This window comes from Protopterus annectens, chromosome 17.part0 (genome assembly GCF_019279795.1).
Source record: "Protopterus annectens isolate FY-2018-M chromosome 17.part0, PAN1.0, whole genome shotgun sequence".
Classification (NCBI taxonomy): domain Eukaryota; kingdom Metazoa; phylum Chordata; order Ceratodontiformes; family Protopteridae; genus Protopterus; species Protopterus annectens.
The window spans coordinates 95,428,740-95,441,415 of record NC_056751.1 but is presented as its reverse complement, the minus strand read 5'-3'; the positions used below and the strand labels follow the sequence as shown (position 1 = coordinate 95,441,415).

Genomic DNA, 12,676 nt, shown 5'->3' with positions numbered 1-12,676 from the left:
ATGCCATGATGCACCCTGATCTTCCCTCAGATCCTGTTTGCTGCCTGACTACTTAGTAGTATATATATATATATATATATATATATATATATATATATATATATATATATGCCACTCAGAGAGTTGGGTAAGAGATAAAGCACCCTATACGGACCCCAAGTAGACTGGATGGGGGTTGCAGGGTGGGACGTAAGAATGAAGGCGATATGGACAACTCACATGGAATGTTATAGTGAGTACATAACTTTTTTATGTGAAGTTGCTCTATCTCGCCGTTCATTCTTTACTGATGGGTAGCGTCCAGGGGTGGCTCGTGCTATAGGACTGCAGCCCTCCCACCTAGAAACAAAAGGAAAAAAAAATGTGAAACATAAAATTAAAAAAAACAAAAAAAAATATTTTTACGAGTCCCGGAACTTCTGTGCATGGGCAGACACACTCAGACTGCCCCGCAGATGCCCAGGAATCTGTGCGAACTCAGACTGCCTGAGTCAGCAGTCTGGATACAGGGAAGGCATTTTCTGCCCTGCAGATGCCCAGGAATCTGTGCGGTGACGACTGCACAGAACAGAGGAGCTCCGGACTGCTTCATCCACAGACAGAACCAATCAGGAGAGAGGTGAGGTGAGTTTAAGCTCTTGCAGGGAAAGCGTTGGATTCAAGCACAGGTTTGGAGTTTTGCTGCTTCAAAGATTTGAGCGCGGGTTTGGAGTTTAAGTATTGGGACGTGTGGATTTCGGGTCCAGACACATTGGTAGGTGTGTGTGTGTGTGTGTGTGTGTGTGTGTGTGTGTGTGTGTGTGTGTGTGTGTGTGTGTGTGTGTGTGTGTGTGTGTGAAATGCCCCAGTTGCTATATACTAGTGACTAGAGAGAACACAGTGGTGGGTAGAGACACTCAAGCTTGGACCCTGTACCCTGGATGCAGATGGCAAGGACCTGAATTCCCTACCCACCACTATTTGTAAAAAATTGCAGATTTCTGCCTCATATTTCTTCTGTTCCTCATAAAATCTGTGGTTTCTGTATCTTCATTTTTCATTGCAAAGGTCTGCAGTGCAGTGGTGCACTGGTAGCATTGTTGCCTGACAGCTACAGGTTCTCTGGTTTGATTCTTGGCTGGGTTGCCATCTGTGTGGAGTCTGCATGTCCTCCCATCTCGTACAAAGATGTGTCTGGAGTGTTTCTCCCTGCTCTGCTGAAAATTGGCTTTGTTTTGTTCCAAGTCAGATTAGCTTCCTGGTTAACAAATGTTTAAAAGTAACAGGCATTTGAATTTCAGACGTCATATTCTTCAGAAAGTACATGGTAACACAAAACCTGTTACTCTAGCAATTGTCTAAGTTTATAACATGGATATTTGAAATTTGCCCATATTTTTGGGACTGTATTCCCCCATTATTGGCCTCGTCCAGGTATTTTGTGCTAAGGTTGAGAGCTATGGTGAGAACTGAATTCACTGAATGTTTGGGGGCTGTATCCCCCCCCATTACTGGCTTTGTCCACATGTTTTTGCTAAGAGGTTGAGAGCTATGGTGAGAACTGAATTCACTGAATATGTTTTGCAGCTATATTCCCCCATTATTGGCTTTTTTCAGGTGTTTTTTGCTACAAGGTTGACAGCTATGGTGAGAACTGAATTCATTAAATGGTAACCCATTTAAGTTTCTGTCTTCCTCTGTTTTACAAAACAGCTGATTTGGCATAGTGGCATGTTTCTCTGACTGTTTTGCACAGGGTCCCCTGAGTTCAAGATGTGGCAGTGAAATGTATGGTGGTAACACAGCATTTTATTCTAGCAACTTTCCAACATTATACAAGCAATGTTTAAAATGTGTCCCTGGTTTTTGGGCTTTTGTTACCCCTCCCCCAATAAATTTTGGCTTTTTCCAGATTTCTTGTGCTGCAAAGTTCAGAGATACAGCTCAAGTAGATTTTACAAGGAGATGAGAGCTGCATGGGAACAAATGTTTAGTGCTGCTTATGCTCAGTCTGCTTGCATTGTTAATAGCACAACAGGTAGTGTACTTGCCTTTGATGCAGAAGGCTGTGGGTTCTACTCCCACAGTAGGTAAATGCATTGCTGATACTGTATTGTAAAGGGGGTGGATGCTGCAGTCCTTTTTGGCAAAGATACCTAATAACTATGAACCTGTTATCAGTTTGCCATCCATTCCCTACTGCGATATTACTAGCTTATCGTTTTTTTAATGCATGCAACATAGGCAATTTATTCTTCAAGGGCAACAGACACTTTATTTGTAGATGAAACAATGATATATAAAATTGTTTGCTAGCAGCAACCTCTTTATTAGTTACAGATTTCTTTAATGTGGATTTTACTACTTCAGTGATTGTGCATATTTACTGATACTGGTGTACTGTAGAAGGTTGAGTAGACTTTTTATGATAGAAATGTTCTGAATTGGGCAGTTTTTGGTGCATGCATTTTGTTTCATTGTTTACTGGAAAAATGTTAAAAACAATAAATTTAAAATGCCCTCTAACAACTGTACTGTATTGTACAAGGAATATAATGTAATACAATCAGGAAGGTGTAACAAAGAGCATGTGTATGTTTCGTGTTCAAGGGGCCTATGATTTTGAAAACAGCCCAAAGTTAATCTTTATCTGCCGCTGGCAAAATGTATTTTCATTGAATGTGGGTTTCAATGCTGTTTCAATGCATGTGAGTTTCAGGGGCAGAGAAGTTTTAATGTTAAGTCTATTTTCATTGTGAGACTGCATTGCTTTGTTTAACAGATATCTATTAGGGTTTGTGCAGTAAAATGCAAAATAAAACTTTCAAATGAAATCTAAATCATCGCAGAAGTAAAGCAGTATGCACATTACAGTGTTTATGGTAAATGGGGCAAAATAACCAAGGAATGGGACATTGGAATGGCTGCAGGGGGGAGGCTCCATTCGACCATAATTTTGTGAGGGGGGAAGAGTAGCAAACTCAGACAGCTCCAGTTGAACTATACCTCTCTGTTGTCCATATTTTTGCAGAATGAATAGATATTTGCTTCTTATTTTTGGTTTGTTCCTCATAAAATTTGTGGTTTTCTAGCAAATCATTTAGGAATGAAGTCACTAAATGACAGACATTAAGTTTCAGACGTCATAACCTTCAGAAAAATGCATGCTAAAGCAAGACCTGTTATTCTATCAACTGTCTTAAGTTTATACAAGAGCAATTTTAGTAGTGTTTTTATGTTCCCCCAATATATTTGGCCTTGTCCAGATTTCCTGCATTAAGAGGTTGAGAGGTACGTGCAAATCGCGTTGTAGAATTAAGAATATCCAAACCTCTCAATTGTCCCCAATTTTGGCTCAAAATGTTGCTCTCCCCTAATAATCCCTCCTCAAAATGGCAATTTTGGAAGAAAACGTGGAGAGTTTACAATTACATATAACTGTAATGATCAGAGTTATAGATTACTTTTATTTCAGAAATGCATGTAGATGCTCTTATTTTGTTAGCTGCTCAAATTAACAGTGTTAATATTAAAAAGGTGTCCCCTCTTTGACAGGTTCCCAGCTGTATTGTGTGGCAACTTTATATTTTTGCATCACATTTTTGGTCTGGTTTTCATAAAATTGTGGTTTTCTGGCAAATTAGTGGCAAGTCGTTAAAGATTAAAGTTAGAAAATAATGGCAGACATTTGAGTTTCAGATTTCATACCCTTCAGAAAATTCGTACTAATGCAAGACCTACTACTGTTCTATTATCTGAGTTTATAAGAGCAATATTTAAAAATTGTCCTTATTTTTGGGCCTGTGTCCCACTTCTATTTCTATGTATGGCTTTGTCCAGATTTCTTGCTCTGAAGTTGAGAGGTATGAGTATCAGAGCCATCACCGTCAGCCAGAGACATTTCAAATTGTGACATACTTGTTGCACCCCACTCCCCACTGTAGTGGCTCTGGATGTGTCCAAGGAGGGCAAGGAGCAGTTCTGCAGTGTAAGTGTGCAGAGTATTCCCCCATCCAAGGTAGATCACATGTATGACCATGGCTTTTCATCTGTCCTTGATTTTGCAGAATGTTCTGGTTTTCCGTCATATTTTTATACTGTTGATTTATGCTTCTTCTTATTCAGAAAATGCATGCTGTCACAGTGCCCTGTTGCTCTGTTTAAGTAGCAATGATTTAATGACCATCAGGTAAGCTTGTCGGAGATTGTAAGATGCAAGTAAGCTTTAATAAACATACTGTTAAAGAATTACCAACATTGAAAGCCTTGTTGTTGTTACCATGCAGGGAATATTTACATAACTAGATAACGTATAAGCCTTAGGTATTGAAATGCATATGACCGTATTTGTAATAAAGGACAGGATTACAGTATTTTCAGAAGCTCATTACATTTGTTGGAGACATGCAGTCATCTTTGCAGGCTTTACCCGTAAACTAAACAGAATGCCAATCTATCACGTGTGGTCCATAACTTGTGCAGGAATCCTTTAAGCAATTTATCTTGAGCTGGTTTCTTGTTTGCTGTTCATTTTTTACTTTGATCATGTCTTCCCCATGAAACAAGTAGATAGTTGTGTCAGGTAGCAGGTCTTTTTTGGATAAGAAACATTTTTACAAGTGGGGGTATCACAAAAATTGCTACTTTCAGCATGTTACTTGGCAATTTTATAAAGCGGAATATAAATTATAATTAGAACTGCAGTGCAAGGAGTACTGGCTTGAGATGAGTGCTGATTGTTTTTTTTATACTTGACTTTGACTGACATTCCAGTAATGCATTTAAAAGTAATTTTTTTCATGCCTCACAACCTGTGTTTCCATCTGGATAATAAGTAAGTTGTCATGTAGCCAATGCATTGAAATATTTTTTTCTTCTACACTTCATTTTGTCTTGATTGGACTCTCGTAATGACTGTTTGGCACCCAGGGCAGGGTATTTAATTAAAGTTCCAGTTGTTGTGGTTTTGAGCATAGCTCCACCCCTTTCTAGTTGGCCACGCCCTTTCCCCATTGGCCCCACCCATTCAGCTGTCTCCTGCAGCCCTCCTTTAATTTGAAGTCACCAGCCGCCACTGGTAGCGTCCCAAGCACCATCTTCCCGGGTGGCTCATGGGAGAATATTCCTCAGAACTGTGGAAACAAAGGAGGTCCTGTCCCTGCAGGCCTTGTCTACTTTGTAATGAGTGATAAAGTTATGAGGTGTTGACCAGGTAGCTGCGCACAAATAGAGTTTAATGGTAACCTTGCAGAAAAGGCTAATGAGGTTGAAATAGCTCTAGTAGAGTGGGCCTTTACTTTTTGTTGCAAGGTGGCATTCTGTGAATTATAAATGAAGGAAATGCAATCTGATAGCCATCTTGACAAAGTTACTTTTGTCACTGGGGCACCCTTTGTTGACTCTGAAAAGGAAACAGAGAGTTGATCCGTTGACTTGAATTGTTTTGTTCTGTCTAGGTAAAACTGGAGTTGTCTATGAACATCAAGTTTGTGCAGCATGCGTTCTAACCTATTGTGTATTGGGGAAAGAAAACTGGCAACTCAATAAATTGGTTAAGATTTGTCTCTGAACAAACTTTTGGTAAAGATGGATTAGTTCTGAGTGAAACTCTGTCATTATGGAAAATCAGATAAGGAGGTTTGATGGTTAAGGCTTGCAGCTCAGAAATCCTCCGAGCGGAAGTAATGGCTATCAGAAAAATAGTCTTCCATGAAAGGAATTTCAAAAAACAGGACGAGGCTGGTTTGAAAGGAGGTAGTATGATTCTGGATAGAACAACATTTAAATTCCATGGCATGACTGCAGCTCTAATTGGTGGCCTCAAATGAATGGCACTTTTAAGAAAGGCTTTAGCACGTTGATGCGACATGACATTGGAGCCTTGGAAACCAAGATGAAAGTTCGATATCACTGCTAATTGAACTCTAATGGTAGCTGCAGCTCCTCCTTTGTTGAAAATTTTAGTTAGAAATTCCATTATAGATGGGATCGGAGCTAGATAAGGATCAACATCATTCTGAAAGGCCCATAAAGAAAATCTCTTCCATTTGCTAAGATATAAGTTTCTGGTAGATGATTTATGAGAGGATGTTATAATATGTTGGGCCTCAGTTGAGAGGCTGTAAATCCTGGCTATTGTGGGAATTGGAGCAGCCAAGCTGTCAGTTTGAGGGAATGAAGGGAAGGATGAAGAGCCCCCGATGTATGGGTCAAAAGGTCCGGAACTGGGTCCAGGATCCAGGGTTCTTCCAAAAGATGAGGCTGGAGGAAGGGAAACCAAATTTTCCGAGGTCAGTAAGGGGCTATTAGTATCATGGTCCTTCCCAGGAATTTTGATTTCTGTAATACCTTGGGAATCAGAGGGAAGGGGAGAAATGCATAAAGGAGACCCAGGGGCCAATTGTGCACCAGTGCATCCCTTGGGGCTTCCCCCGGCTGGGGAATTAGGGCAAAGTAGCTGCTGCATTTTGTGTTTGTTGGGGTTGCAAAAAGAATACAGGCGGGTTGGCCCACCTGCGGAAAATCCTTTCCGCTACTTGTTGCTTTTGGGACCACTCGTGAAGCAGTAAGATTGCCCTGCTCAGCTTGTCTGCTTTCACACTGGATTTCCCCAGGATTTGCATTGCTCTCAGAAAGCACTGGGAGGAAATTGCCCACTGCCATACTATCATGGCCTCTCGACACAGGGGGTGAGATTTGGTTCTTCCTTGTTTGTTGATGTACCAGACCACTGACATGTTGTCTGTCTGAATTGCAAATGTTCCCAGAGGTAGAGAGTCTTGAAAAGACTGCAATGCTAGAAGTACCGCTCTCATCTCCAGGACATTTATATGCAGATGAGCCTCATGTTTCTTCCATGTGCCTTCAGCTGTTCTTCCCTGAAAAGACCCCCCAATCAAGGAAGCGTCCGTGGTCACCGTGGCTATGGGGTTGGGTAGAATGAATGAACATCCCTGAGATACATGTTGAGACATCAGCCACCACTGAAGGTCCTTCTTGCACGCATTCGTTATGACAATCCGATGTGACATTGGAAGTTCCTGAAAGGACCATTGAAAAAATATGAGCCACTGTAGAAGTTGCATATGCGTTCGAGCAAGTGGAATGGCAATGATTGCTGCCACCATTAATCCGAGCAATTTGAGTACCAGTGAGACTGGGGCTTTTTTTCTTGGAAGCAGGTCTGATACTTGTTTTCGTAAGAGAGAAATTCTTTCTGGAGGCAGACAATGTCATTGAAACTGTTTAGTTTTGCTCCTATGAAGATGGTGCATTGTGATGGCAATAAGGTAGATTTTTCTGAGTTAATGGTAATCCCCAATTGATTGCATAGGTGTAAGGTTATGCCCCTCACATGAAGAAGGTGATACTTGGTGGTGGCATTGAGGAGCAAGTCATCTAGATATGGAAACAACTGGAATCCCAACCGTCTCTGGTGAGCTCTGACTACTGCCATACATTTGATGAACACTCTGGAGGTTGTAGTGAGACCAAAGGGCAGACTGCGAAATTGATAATGGCTGGCTCCCAGCCGGAAGCATAGATGATCCCTGGATGGTCTGTCCATTTTTAAGTGGTAGTATGCATCCCGAAGATCTACAGAGCATATCCAATTGTCTTTCCCCAGAAAGGGAAGTACTGACTGAAGCGTGACCATCCGGAACTTCGTCTTTTTTACTGACTTGGTTAGTCTGCTTAGGTCCAGGATAGGCCTCCAGTCCCCGGTTTTCTTTGGATCTAAAAAGAACCTTGAGTAGGTTCCGGATCCTTTCTGGTCTGCTGGTAGTGGCTGGATGACTCTTTTGTCCAGCAACCTTTGGACCTCTAAGGCTGCTTGGTCCCTGTGACTGGGTGGAACATCTGGGATTTTCTTTACTACAGGGGGTGAAGTGGCAAAGGGAATATAGTATCCTCTGGATATTATGCTTTGTACCCAGCTATCTTTTGTTATTTTTAGCCAGACGTCTAGGTACAAAGACAGGCGTCCCCCAACTTCCTCCAGAGATAAACAGTCGGGCTTCCTCTCAGGAGTGCTGATAGGGCTTGCCAAAGAACTGGTCTCTGTCGCCCTGGTTTGGCAGAACCCCACCACCACCGCGTGGGCGACATCTTCCATTATTACCCCTCCACTGCCTCTAGAGGGGGGTGTCACCACGAGTATTTTGGAAAGATCCTTGAGACTTACAGAACCATATCTTTCCACCTCCCCTCCCTTTGGGGTAAGGTCTGTTCGAGGTAGAAAAATGTACTCCGACAGCAGACAAGGTCTTTCCATCTTTTTCACTCCTGGTAAGAGTTTCCTTTACCTTATGTCCAAAAAGGGACAAACCGTCAAAGGGGGTGTTAATGAAGGAAGACTTAAAGGGTTCTGCAAAGGAACATAAGCACATCCAGGAATATCTCCTGAGAGCGATTCCTGTACCTGCTGCCCTGCTCGTACCATGACCTGCATAAGAAAACAGACGCATGGAAGAGTTCACTATCGAATTAAGAGTGGAGAGTTGGGAAGTTACCTTGTCCGAAGCTCTCGCAGCTACTGAACCCTGTAGGGTGTCTCCTAGCTCGTTCAGGAAATCTCTTTGTAACCTTGTAAAATGTGTGAGGTAGTTCAGCGATCGAAGAGCGAAGGCCGCTAAACTAAACATATGCTTCCAGTATCTGAACATAATCCTAGATTCCCTATTAGGAGGATGAACAGATGAAGAATTAGTCACCCTCCTCCTCCACTCTGGAGATATACACCCTAATCCAGGGCCTTCAATTAATTCCACTTCAAACCAAACTCACATAGTTCTCCCCTCCCCCACAAATCTCTTCTCCTTGCTACACTTAATGCCAGGAGCCTTTGTAATAAAATACCTGCCTTTCATGCCTGGATATCCCACAACAAACCTGATATTCTCTCTATCACAGAAACCTGGTTAAAGCCACATATAAAAGATACCAAAATAACACCCCCAAACTATAAACTCATAAGAAGTGACAGATCCCAAAAGAAAGGTGGAGGAGTAGCCTTACTCTTCTCCTCCTCCTTAACAGTGACACCCTATATTAAGCCCATACCCTCATTTGACACTGCTGAGCTAACCCTGACCCTTCACAAAGTTAACAACAACACATTTTTATGCATTGCCTCCCTGTACATACCACCTGGTAACAACATGCCTATTCTGGAAGATATTCTTGCTTGGTTTACCTCCAACATAAATAATGAGACAATAATCCTAGGTGATGTCAACATTAACTGGTCTTCCATTGATTCATCAACCCCTACTCAAAGTATTAACCTATATCAATTCACTCAGCTAATCCAAACTCCTACTAGACCAAATAAAGATTACACCACAGGAAGCATCCTTGACTGGATACTAGTCTGCCACCCAACCCGAATTTCTGATAGTGGTACTCTCCCCGACTCCCTTAGTGACCATCTCCCTGCCTACATATACCATCCCCTTCCCCCCTCCTCCTTAAGCACAAACACATTACAACCTGTAATATGCAAAATTTCAACTCCCAAATCTTCCCTAATGTCTTACAGCAGATAAACTGGAACACTCTAATGTACCTTCCTTTAGACTCTGCTGTCTCACATTTCAATACAGTTTTTATTGATCTACTAAATAGTTTTGCCCCTTGCAGAACCAAAAGATTCAAATCCAAAACGGCCCCCTGGCTAACCAAAGACACTAAAGTCCTTATGCATCTCCGAGACAAAACCTGGAAATACTATAAAAAATTCAAAACTCCCAGCGCTCTTGCCGAATATAAGCAACTCTGAAATCAAGTAAAAAAAACAAATAGCCATCGACCGCAAATCCTACTATCTTAAACTTCAAAATAACCATAAAACCAACCCAAAAAAGTTTTGGAATAGCACTGCATCGATACCATCTCCAGGCAAACAAGAGAACCCTGCCCTGACCCTGACTCACCTAACCTCCACCTAGCCACCCAATTCAATTCCTTTTTCATTGACTCCATAGGCAAACTCACCTCATCTTTCCCTAATAACATCCCCCCAACATATCTGAAACCAAGGATTTAACCTCCAATAACTCTCTGCCCCCCTCTTTCACTCTCAAATCCATTCATACCAACACTATAAAAAAGCTCCTACTAAAGTTAAAACTTTGTTCTAATGCCCCAGATGACATTCCATCCAACTTCCTCAAGCTAGCCACTGATGGCATAGTCCTTCCCATCAGCATCCTAATAAACCGCTACATCCAGGAATCCTACGTACCACACCTCTGGAAAAAAGCCTTCATCAGCCCCCTCCACAAAGGAGGTTGCAACTTTTCTATTTCCAACTTTTGCCCTATTGCTATCCTGTCCCCTATCTCCATGATACTCGAAACATGTATTCACCTGCAACTTTTACCCTACCTCCTTGACAACCAACTACTGACTCCTACACAACATGGGTTTAGACCAGGTCATAGCATCACCATTGCCCTCCTTTCCTTTCTCGAAATCGTCAACTCTGCTCAGGACTTTGGTAACATAGTTTCTAACCTCTTCCTAGACTTATCCAAGGCCTTTGATACTGTCTCCCATCAACTCCTGGTTTCTAAACTCTCTCATCTTAATCTTTCTTCTTCTTCTATCAAATGGTTCACCAGCTATCTTTCAGCCAAGGAACAAGCTGTAAAATGGAACTACTGTACACTTCCTATTTCCTTCACACCCCAACAGGAGTACCTCAAGGCTCCATACTGGGTCCCTTACTATTTAATATTTTTATCAATGATTTCCACCAAAAGATCACCAATGCTAAACTTGTGCAATACGCAGATGACTCCACTATCATCTACTCTGCTAAAACTCTATCCATATTAACAAACCTTACTCAAGAGGCCTTCTCCTCCACTGAGTCCTGGATGCTTGACAACCATCTAGCTCTTAATGCCGCCAAATCCCAAAAAAAGATTTTTACTCCTCCTAGACATACTGCTGTTGACAAAGCATCCTTCTCTATACTCAGTCTAAACAAAACATCTGTTGAAATAGTTCCCATTGCAAAACTTCTGGACTTCCTTATTGATGACCAGCTAAAGTTTGACGTCCACCTACAAACCAATATAAAAAAAAAAAACATCAAAAACTCAGAATGCTTTATTGACACAGACGCTACCTCTCTCTTTCATCCAGACAACTCCTATCTTCTACCTACCTTATCCCCTCCTTTTTGTATGGAGCACCACTACTCAGTAATCTCCAATCAACCCTGAAATCAAAACTATCCTCATGCTATAATAAAATTTCTAAGTTTGCCACAGGATTCAAATCCTCCGCTCATCATTGTAACTCCCTCCATGCACTAAACAGGTTGGAACTCCCAGCCTATCTAACTTTCATTCAACTAACAGTAGCACACAAGCTCATTTTTAAACCTTCTAGCTGTCCATCACTCTCCTCTTCCTTAAAACTTCACCAGCCACACAGAACACTTAGATCCACAAATTAAAACCTCTTGGAACTTTACAAACCTTTACATTCACCAGGGCAACTCTTACTATCATTCTCCATTGCTAGATTATAGAACTCTCTTCCCCCTCACATTAAAACTACCCAGAATCTCCCTTCCTTTAAAACCTTACTCTACTTTCATCTCTCCTCTCTCTGGGAATGCTCCTGCACTCATCCTACCTGAATCCTGACACCTATCTCTTTCTTATCCTACTCTAAACTCTGCCTTTGCTTAAATTCTTTTGTCTACAATTATGATGTACTAAATAAATATTAATTTGTTTGTTCTTGTAAATATCTATACGTGTTTGACTTAGCTCTTATATTTAAATTGTTTTCAGTTAATTTCTTTCTCTTATATGCTGCACTAGTTATTATATTATACTGTACTAGTATTTCTGTCTGTAGCTTTTCTCCTCAGGCCTCCACTGAAAACGGGCTACCTTGGCCCAATGGACTTTCCTGGTTAACAAACTGAAATAAATAAATAAATAAATAAAGAAGTCTCCGATAATTCCTTCTTGGTGGCTGCTGCCACCACCACAGCATCAACAGGTACTCCTTTAATAAGGTAAAGTCTGTCTTGGGGGTTAGTAATACATTTGTTAGGTCTCCTGTGGACAGGCTACGTGGTCTCTGGGGACTCCCATGCCCTTTGAGTGAGTAACTCCAGCAACTCATTGAATGGTGGAGACAACCAAGAGGTGGAGGGTTGAGACCCAAAAGCCTTCAGGAGAACTGATTCATCATCAGAAGGGTTAAGGTATTTCCAGCCACCCCTCTGATTAAGAATCTCTAAGATACCTGCAAAGGAGATATCTTCTGAGGGGGACTGTGGGGACCCTTCTGACTCATCCAAGTCAGAATCTGAAGTTACTGACTCCTGTGGGGAGTCCAAATGCTTCCTCTTGCAGAGTCTCTTCCTAGGAAGTTCTTCAGTGGGAGCTTCTGGAGATGTCTCGGAAGAACATGGCTCACCCAATGAAGCTTCCTGAGGCTCAGGATCTCTACACTTCAATAGAGCGTGTAATTAAGAGGCAGACACTGGTGCTTTCAGGGAGGGAGTTGCTTGAACTGATGGAGTGGTTATTGGGGCGGAGAAAGCCCTCCTCATAGTCTCGAAGGCCCCTCGGTCCCAAGAAGAAGAATCCCTCATATCCGAAGAAATGATGGAAATAGTCTGCGTCGGTACAGAGTGCTCCGAGCCAGAGGTCGGGGCCAAACT

The 12,676-nt window shown here is 41.9% G+C and overlaps 1 protein-coding gene across 1 annotated transcript in view; it reads right to left on the bottom strand.

The window, feature by feature from the left end:
* The window catches only part of DGKQ (diacylglycerol kinase theta), a 2,194,335-nt gene that overhangs the window by 1,292,686 nt on the left and 888,973 nt on the right, over nucleotides 1–12,676 (bottom strand). The gene's annotated exons all lie outside the window — the stretch shown is intronic.